Source organism: Dipodomys spectabilis, unplaced genomic scaffold, assembly GCF_019054845.1.
Source record: "Dipodomys spectabilis isolate Male_0828 unplaced genomic scaffold, ASM1905484v1 ptg000176l, whole genome shotgun sequence".
Taxonomy (NCBI): Eukaryota; Metazoa; Chordata; class Mammalia; order Rodentia; family Heteromyidae; genus Dipodomys; species Dipodomys spectabilis.
In genome coordinates this window covers 21,842-32,691 of record NW_024870853.1, presented here as the reverse complement: position 1 = coordinate 32,691, position 10,850 = coordinate 21,842, and positions in this window count along the sequence as shown.

The window sequence follows — 10,850 nt, the reverse complement described above, 5'->3', positions numbered from 1 at the left end:
TCAATACCTTCTTTGTATATAAATATAAATGTACATAAATATAAAATGTTTTTAAAATAACATTGTTGTGAGAATCAGACCATTTTATTTTGTTTAATTCTATTATGGAAAGGAATACTTAGCCTGAGATTATTCTCTTAAAGTTGTACATACAAAATTTATTTGTGTATTTAACTATTAATTCATTTAGCAGCAGTGTCTACACTATGTAATTCAGATTGACCTCAAAATCATAATCCTTCTGTCTCAGGCTACTCAAGGCTGGGGCTGCAGGCAAGCACCACTTACTACATGTGGACAAAATACCATTTCATCAACTACAGACAGTGTTGTCTGGGAAACCTTTGGAATTTATTCATCTATTACCACCAAAATTTTATAACCATTCAGTACTAAGTCTCTATTTCCTCCTCACTCCATACCCTAGCAGCTGACATTCTACTCTGAGTCTATAAGACTTAACTCTTTCAGACATCTCAATACATGAGGTATACATAGAGCATATACATGAAGTATATGCTCTATCATTGGCTTATTTCACTCAGTATTATGTCCTCCATGTTCTTCTATGTTATCTTATGTAAGTGGAAAGCCTTGTTTTATCACTAAAAACTGTCACACTGTATGTATAGACTGCTTATCCATGCATATGTCCATGGACATTCAGGTTATTGAGAAGTGAGTTCCATAGTTTCTATACTATTGGGGATAAGGTTGCAATGTAGATGGGAGTGCCTGTTTCATTTCAAGATCCTGATTTCTGTTCACTGCTGGATGATAGGATATTTTTAAAAATATTTTTATTATCTGTAAGTAGTTGTACAAAGGAGTTGCCATTCACCAAAGCAGTTTATGAATATAGTGATGCGTCTTGATCTCTTCTCAACCCCCACCCCTTCCCATACTTATCTTAATTTTAGGTTATATATTGAAGTTTATGCCATTTGACAAAGCAGGGCATTCTATTCTTTTATTCCTTGAGGAGCTATCATGTAATATTTATTCTTTAGTTGCTATATAATTTCACGTTGCCACCAATAGTGTGTTAGCATGCCAGTTGACCACATCTTCTCCAACTTTTGTCATCTTTTTGTCTTTTATCATAATGGCCATCTTAACTGGATTGTGGGTTTGACTTGCATTTCTCTATGGATAATGAAAATGACCATCTGGCCACTTGTAAGGGTGTGTTTTGCCCTTTATAGGGTTTATAAAAATTGATATTTTAAGTAGCTGTATAAAGGGTTTGCAATTCCATAAGTAAAGTTATGAGGATAATGCATCTTGACAAATGTCAACCCTTTGATTGTTCTCCCCAAATTTCCACCTCCTGACCCCACCACGAGTTACTGAGTTCACATAGTGTATATCCATTACAATGTTTTTATTTGCTCACCCTTCCACACTCCATTCCTGATTGCCTCATTACCCACCTCCCCGTCCCTCCCCCCACCAAAAACCCCATATGTTCTTTTCATGGTATGCATTCATTTTCATGAGCAGTACTCTAGTTGTTCAGAGGAGTCATGCCTTTGGATTGATCCCCTAAATACATCGTCCTTTAATCACTTTGTTTGTGTGCAAATCCATCAAGACCTGTATATGGTATCATGCCTAGTTGAATTTTAGGTCTAGCTTCCACTTATGAGAGAAACCATTTGAGCCTGGCTTACTTCACTTAACATGATCTGTTCTAAGTCCATCCATTTCCATGTAAAAGGGTTTTTATGTTTTAATACATATTTTAGATTTTATTTTTACAAACCATGTTACTAACTTCATTTATGCAAAGAAGTTCCAATTCAACATGCATGTCAGTACAATGCATCTTGATCAGTGTCACCTATTCCAGTTGTTCTCCATCTCTCCCAGTACTAGAGTTTAAGCCCAGGGTCTCATTTTTGCTTGCTTTGCTTGTTCTGCTGGTACTAGACCACTTGAGCCACAACACCAGCCCATGTTCTTGCTGGATATTTGGGAGATGAACTCTCCTGGACTTTTCTGTCCAGGAAGGCTTTGAATCACTGTTCTCTCAATCTCAGCCTCTTGGGGATGAGGATACCTCTACAGTGACAAAATCAGATTTGGGGGATTACTGCATGTCACACACAGAGTTTTGGGTGGGTATGTTAGGTTCTATGTGAATGTTATATATTCAAGAACAAATAGAGATGTGGGTATCACCCATAGTTAAGAGAAAAAAGTAATCCTTACCATGAAGAAGGTTAATGAAGGTTAAGGTTAATGAAGAAATAGGAGAAGACCAGTTCTAAAAACAGAGAAGAAATGCTTTGAATTAGGAGTCATTCAAAGTAGAATCACTCCCAGAAAGCCTAAATACATTCCCCCCCCCCTTTTTTTTTGTAGAAAGCAAAATATAAGTGATTCTCCTTAGACTACATGAACATCCATTTGTATAAATCACTTTTTACTAGTTGTGTTCCAAATTATGATCCTCATGATCATTTTTCCTGTCCATTGAGGTCTTGTGAGCCATGTTTGGGGTGGGAAGGGTTTAAGGAATACGACAGTGGAGGTGAACGTTGCCTTTCTGCATTGCCATTTCTTTTGTCCTTCAGAGAGCAGCAGCCATTTGGATCTAGAGTCCTCTCAAAGAGTGTGAGACTGGAGGGCAGACATTCAGGAGTGTATGAAAGTGACTACAGAGCTCATACCCCACTAAGATCCTAGGTATCAAGAAGGCAACATAAACTTGTATGGATCTTTTCAGTGTAGTCCATGGCTCAAGATGTGGTTGGTGTGCTTTATTCAGTTAGAAGGAAGATGCAGGTCCAGGACCAATGAGCAACTGCTGGTCAGGAAATGGGAATGTGGCAACCTGTGGCTAGCATTGGTCTTCTGTGGAAAATTCACACCGTGGAGCTTGTCATGTTCTGTGTGGCTCCATGCATGAAACAGCTATTTTGGAATTAGACTTGAAGTGGACATGCAGAGGTTGTCATCTGTCCAGGAGAAAGGAGCAGGGATGAGGTTGCAAATCAATTGATGTGTTTTTTCAACAACAAAAAAAGTGTAGCATAAAATCCCTTCCTCTCAGTCTCTCAAAGCCCAGCATAACAGGAGTAGGAAACAGGCTGGACCTTCTTTGGATCTTGGCTAAAGACTTTCAGGCCACAGAGGAGAAGACAAGTGGTCCAACCTGTGTAATTTTGCTAGTGAAGTGTTATAGAGCTTCTCTCAGGGCAAAATTTCTCAAACTGGAATGGAACTTAATTTAGTGTCATAAAATTGAAGCTACAAGGAAAAAAACAATGCTGCAATGTGACAGAAGCTATAGGGTGGGGGAAAGGGAGAGTAATTTGAGGATAGTAAGAATCCTAGATGCCACAGGCATGGTTTCAAGTGCAGTCTTATAAAGTGCTTGTTATAAAACATGCATTGCTCCCTGTGCCTGTCAGTCCTCTTTTACCAAGAATTGGGGGTGGGAGGAGGGAAGATGGGGTAGAATTAAATAGAGTATCTAATCCTGAATAGGGACCTGTGTTTCTCATAGGAGCCCAGAGCACATACATTTCTCGGCATTTCCCTTTGTCTCATCCGTTCCTTAGACCATTAGCCCTGGTTGCCATGGGAACTGGAGCTGAGTGAATGACGTATTCATTGGATGTTGGGAGAAAGGCAGAGCTGGTTCTAGAAACAAAGGCCCCTGGGAGCAAGAATTTTAGCAGCATAGCCGTATACAAAGAATTTGTGATTTCCGGAGATGCATTGATTCTTGAGATGATTATTACACACACACACACACACACGCACACACACACACACACACACACACACAAACACACACACACACACTCACACTCACACACAAACACGCACAGCTCCACTTCATGTGAACCAGCGTCATACTGAACAGATCTTTAGAGTGTATCACATTAGCTGCCCCACCCACACCCCCGCCCAGAGATTCTGGTGGGTAAAGCTCTGCTATGGCTCTGAAAGGGAGGGAAATTATGTGGAATTGATGCAGTTAGGGGGCCCGAGAAAGGGAGCTGTTCCCTTAAGCTTGCTTGTTGGAAGAAGCAAGACGGCTGAGGAAGGGAAAAATGGTTGCTAAGGTTGGCCTGATGGACAGAGAGACATAAGGTATGGAAGGTGTCCCTTTTGGTATGGAAACCCTGATATCACACATGCACCATAACAAGGAGGCAACTTGCACCTCCCTTACCTATGATTTCTCCATTTTGTTCCTCTCAGATGGCCCCTATGAGAAGCCTCAGGCTAGACCGAGGATGTGAGTCCCCTGTTTACCGAGTCAGGCAAGGACTCCGCAAACCTAGATGACCTCTTCTCCTCACCTTTTCACCCTAAATGCTTACTTTACCCTGTCCCTGTTCTTAATCTATATTCATTTATGATACTTTGGAGAACATACCTCCATGTCTACCCTTGGCTGCTCCCTCTAACCCCCTTGCCACTGTCTTCTCTTCCTACCTCACCTCTACATCCACTGTGACACCTCATCCTTCTTCTCCGCTCCCACCCTCTCTTACCTACATTGTCTTTCAGCGTGTACTCCCCCTGTTTGCCCCCATTCCTCATTGTCTCTTCACTTTCTCATTTGTATCCACTGTCGTGCCACACCCAACCACTATTTCTCCTTCTCCTCTTCCTCTTCCTCTGTCTCCTGCTTCTTCATCTCCTTCTATCTCTACTGTTTCCTCTCCTTACCTTTCCTCCCCTTTGCCCACCTTGCTACCCACAGAGTAAAAAAAACAACACATTCTTATTCTAGTGCAGATGGCTCAGACCAAATACCTTAGCTATTCACAAGGCTGAGATCTGAGGGTTGAGGTTCAAAGCCAGGAAAGACTGTGAGACACTTCATTCCAATTAATAGCCAAAAAGCTAAAAGTGGAGGCCTGGCTGAAGTAGTAGAACACCTGGCTTGAGAGAAAAATTAAAAGGGCCACAGCCAGAGCCTGAGTTCTAGCGTCAGTACCAGCTCAGCAGAAGTAACTCATTCCTTCAGTTAGGGTTGCTCTAGTAGGGGGCTATGATTTTTCCAGCAGGTAGAGCAATAACCAGAAAATCAGTCACAGGCACAATTGATCCAATTCAAAGTAAGAACACTCTACAAAGATTAGGAGATGGGAAGTTATGAGAGAGAATAAAAGAAGACATAATGTTCAAGGTTGTCTTGGTTCCAACAGTATCATAGACACTGTGCTGCCTCCAACATCTGCTTGTTTCCTTCATGCAACTGCCCCTTTTGTGGCTGCAGGCCACTGTCCTCTTTCCATGGTTTTCAGTGGTATGGATTCTCAGTCATGGGTCCTGCCCCCTATACTCCCGCTAGCCCAGGTGTGCACATGGGGTCCAACAGGGTGTTTGTTCTCTTCTGTAACCTGACTAATAAATGAAAATGCTGTGATGCAAGATGTTGCATTGCTTGAAACATTTTACTACTCATACCCATATTCTCTGTTGCTCTAAACACACAAACTACCATGTATGTGTTCATCAGCTCTGAAATGGAGCTGGTGGCAGACAGCACTGGAAGCAGAAGCTAGTTCAGTCATCCACATTCAGTAATGTATTCCTTTTTTTTTTTTTTTTTTGGTGTCAGTGGTGGGCTTGAACTCTGGGCCTGGGGGCTGTCCCTCAGCTCTTCAGCTCAAGGCTAGCACTTTACCACTTGAGCTGCAGCAACACTTCCAGCTTTTTCTGCTTATGTGGTGCTAAGGAATCGAACCTAGGGCCTCTTGAGTGCAAGGCAAGCACTCTACCACTGAGCCATCTTTCCAGCCCATGTATGCCATTTTTAGAAAGTCTCCTGCAATGAATTTTCCCTTAAAAGTATACTACCTAAACCGAATTTGTGTACACCATTGAAGACTCTTCATGATAGGCCAACTTGTTAGGTTTTTTTTTTTTTTAATGTTCCCGGTAAGCCTGATATCTTTGAACAAATTTTCAAATTTATCTTGTATTACAGTACCTCCTAAGCTTCAGCTACAAAGCCATACTTTGTAAACCCAGTTTTTCACAATTTACAAATGAAATTGCCAATGACATTTTAATAATTGGTTCAGGTCTCTAGATTTTTTAGTGACAAACATTTCACAAGTCTAATGCCTCTGAGCAGCTGCCTATAAGAAGTTAACTTTTCTACACTGGGGCTATCTATCAGTTGGGATACTGGACATCAAGTTCTAGAGCTTAATTATTGTTTTTTACTTTTTATGGTCTGTAGTTCTTTAGCCTACTCCAAAAGATATATTTCAGCTAGCCAAAACTCTCCTTTTCGATACCCACTTTTCATTATCCTTATTTCTAAAATCTCAGATATGCTGATTAGGCAGCCCTTTTCCCAGGTCATGTTGTACATAAAGATACCATTTCTTTCCCACTTTTGCCCTCTTCTCAGTACTACATAAATACTGTACTATTTAGGCTTAAAATGCTCTCTCTGATAAGAGAAAATAGGGCCAGAATAATTTCAAGATGAAAGCTATTGATAACACTTTGTAGTAATCCTATTCAACCACTTTGGAAAGTAGTATGGAGGTTCCTGAAAACACTCCACATAGAGCTCCCCTATGACCCAGCAATCCCACTTTTGGACATTTACCCAAATGATCACAAACAAGACCATACTAAAGCTATCAGCACAACTATGTTTATTGCAGCATTATTTACTATAGCTAAGATATGGAACCAACCCAGATGCCCCTCAGTAGATGAACAGATCAAGAAAATGTGGTATATATACCCAATGGAATTCTATGCCTCCATCAGAAAGAATGACATTGCCCCATTTGTTAGGAAATGGAAAGACTTGGAAAAAATATTATTAAGTGAAGTAAGCCAGACCCAAAGAAACATAGGTCCCATGGTTTCCCTTATTTGCAATTACTAGTATATATCTGAGACAAGCAGAAAAGGTCAGATAAGTTGATGTTAGGCAAAATGAACCCCAAGATAAGGATTCAAATGTTTTTTTTTTCTTTCTTGAGATTGTTTCTAACATAGTTATAAGATGATTTCTTTGTTGCTTTGTATGTCCCTTCCACACGGTATAATCCCTGTTTTCACTGTATTTGATGTTGGTATAATTTGTGGAAGGGAAGGGTAAAACCAAATTGTTTAAATAGGGATAAAGGTGGACCTATTGCAACAATGAGATGTACAAGACATTATGTCGAAAACGAACTTTACAACTTTGGCTGGGACGCTGGGGAGATGGGAAGGGATAGGAAGGGGAAACAAAGAAGGAGGCAACAATTCTTGATAAGAAATGTACTCATTACCTTGCCCATGTAATTGTAAACCCTCTGTAGAATGTTTTCACAATAAATTTTTTAAAAAGAAAAAAAAACAGAAAATGCTGTGAGAAACAGTGTGAAGAGATAATAGACATAAAATAAAAGTGGAAAGGAGGTTGATGAGTGATTTCTGACTGGTTGATGTAAGAGGTGAATATAAGTGCAAAAGCAGTGGTCTTGAATGCCCCTCACTCGGTATGGTTGGCTGTACTGCATCATGTTGAGGGTATGATGTATATTGCAAATGCAGTTTCGTTGTATTTAGACATGTTATTGAGGCACCAAAATTCCTTCTCTACTCCATGAAGTGTGGCAAACTCCACTCTCCCAACTCCAGGAGTGTGAGAACAGAATTACCCTGGTAAGAGATGAAACAGCAGATTTGTACATGCTCACTCGAAGGCATATATTCCTGTAGCAAAACAAAACACAGGGATTTTGGACAATGTCTTTAATTCCTAGTCTTTTCAGGAACTCAATGTCCAGGTTGCTGACCTCTTTCTTACCTGTTCCCACAGATGCAGGTTTTTGGTTTTGGGGTAATCTAATCTTCTGAAGAGGACACAATAATATTGTCAGGCAAAGGCTCTCAGGTTGACTTTCTGGTCAAGTTTAGATAATTTCTATTTTCATGCGAGGTTTTTATTGAGCCATGGCTTATGTAGGAAATGTATATCCAAATATAAAAGCATACGGAGCATTTTAAATATTTTTTTGGGCTGGTCCTGAGTTTGGAACTCAGGGCCTGGGCTTCTTTAGATCAAGGCTAGCATACTACCACTTAAGCCACACATCTCTACTTATGGTCTTTTCCTCCTCTTCCTCCTCCTCCTCCTCCTCCTCCTCTTCCTCCTCCTCCTCCTCCTCCTCTTCCTCCTCCTCCTCCTTCTCCTCCTCTCATCCCCCTTCTCTTCCTCCTCCTTCTTGTTTGTATTTTATTGGGGATAAGAGTCTCCTGGACTTTTCTCCCCAGGCTGGCTTTGAACAATTATCCTCAAATCTCAGGCTCTCAGCCTCCAGAGTAGCTAAGATTACAAGCGCAGATTCCCCACTTACCCCACCCCCCCATCCCACACAATATTTCTGTGTGTGTGTGTGTGTGTGTGTGTGTGTGTGTGTGTGTGTGTTGTAATGCTTACATTCATTTTTATTCATCTATATGGTGGAATTATTTTGTTTTGAAGTACCAGAGTATCAAAGCTGTTATTATTGTACCCATGACTTAAAAACAAAAACAAAAACAAAAAAACAGAAAGGGAGACAATGTCTCACTGTGTAGAGCAGGTTTGCCTGGCACTTGTTGAGTAGTCCAGACTGGCCTCAAACTTGTGATCCTTCTGTCTCACCCTCCTAAGGGCTGGGATTACAGGTGCGCACCACCTTTCCTAGCGCCTGTGGTTTTCTTCAGACTCCACTCCTTCAGTATTTAAAGGATCATTCTGATGTCGTGTTTGATTTGTTTGGGTCCTCACCATGTATTTGTACATTCTACCTAAATTTCTTAGCAGGCAGTTGCTCATGATTTGGACTGTGAACTTTTAAATGTCTCCTTGCCCTAGTTTTACCTTTTCATTCACTCCAGGCATCGTTTATTTCACGAATTATGTTTATTTCCTGGAGACACACAATGTAATGGATTTTTTTGCCATTCAAGAAATTCACTTATAGCTTTTTGATTGACATATATTGATTGCAGGTATTGACATACATGCATACACTATGGGTGGTGATCATATCCAGCCTTCCTTTTATCCACCCTCCCCTTTATATAATCTCTCTGGTCTCTACTAACCAGCATCTCTACACACCAACTCTCAATGAATTAAGCACACCAAAAGAAAGCTATGACAAGACACTCTGAAACTGCTACGAGAAAACAGGGGAAATACTTTAAGACATTGGTATAAGCAGTGACTTTCTGAGTAGGACCCCCAAAGCGCAGGACATAGAAGGGATTGTACCCAACTATTTTATGATCTAATGGTTTGAATCGGTGCTAAGTTAAACTGTTGACCATTTGGCAATTTGAGATTTTATGTTTGTTAGTAGAAACAACCACATTTTTATGGAGCTTGCTAATTTTAGATAACATTTATTAATATGACAATCAGTAACATTATTTTTCATATCGTTTGTGCAGGGGCTTGAATTGAGGTCTCTCACTGGTGCTTGACCTCCGCAGTCAAGACTGGTATGCTACCACTTGAACTACACCTCTGCTTTTAGGTTTTTGCTGGTTAATTGGCAATAAGACTCTCAAAATCTTTTCTTTCCAGGTTGACTTTGAACCATGATAGTCAGATCTCAACCTGGAGTAGTAGCTAGGATTTCAGACATGAGCTACCAGCACTTGATTTCATTTTCCTTTTTGAATGAATTACAATTATATGCTCACAATGTAGGTTTTGAATGTATCACTTACCAAAAGTACCAATTTTTATTGTGTTGTTTTACCTGTAATGATTCCTACATATGACCGCCTCTGCTTCCTGCAGTGTTTGCTTGTTTATTTATTTGATTTTTATTTCGGTATTTCTATTTCTTTATTTGGTTGGTTAGTTTTGGCAATACTGGGGTTTGAACTTGGGGCCTCCCACCTGTTAGACAGGTGCTCTGTCATTTGAGCTATGTCTCCAGTCCTATGCCTGCTGTCTTCGTCCCAATTTTAACATAGATGCATAGGTCATTCACTTCCTGTTTTTCCTTTCTATGTAGTATAGATATTTATTCAGTATTCTGTAAACTTTTATTATTATTCAGTTCAAATTACTTTGTAACTTCATTAATGATTTCCTGTTTCACCATGGTTTATTTAGAAGGATATTTCTTTCCTTAATAACAATATTTATTTCCTCATCTTGCATGATTGCTCTGGAGAGATCTCCAAGCACTCAGAGAAAATGGCAAGGGGAGAACCTCTTTGCATTCTTCCTGTCACAGAAGGAAAAAAAATTCACACATTCACCACTGACTATGATGTTCTCAGTGTGTTTTGCGCATACGGAGTTTTGTTGCTTTGAGGTAGCAGCCATAGTCCTAGGCTGTTGAATGTTCTTATCATCAAATAGTGCTTAATTTTTCAGATGCTTCTACTATGTCAATTCAGATGATTATGTGGATCTTGTGCTTCATTTGTTGATGTGAGGCATGACCCTAATGATATAAAATCAATTAATGCTAAAAAAAAAAAAATATCGCCTAGAAGGGCTGGGAAGGTGGCTCAGTGGTAGAGCACTTGCCTTGCATGCTTGAGGCCCTGGGTTCGATTCCTCAGCAAAACATAAGCAAAAAGAAAAAAGTTGGAAGTGGTGCTGTGACTCAAGTGGTAGAGTGCTAGCCTTGAGCTGAAGAGCTGAGGGACAGTGCCCAGGCCCAGAGTTCAGGCCCCATGACCGGACCCCCCCAAGAAAATCTAGGATTCCACACATAAATCCCTCCCACTTGACCACAGAATTTCTACAAACTCCATTTGCTAGTGTTTTTGTTTCCTGTATGCTTGGTTTTCTTCTTCTTCTTCTTCTCCTTCTCCTTCTCCTTCTCCTTCTCCTTCTCCTTCTCCTT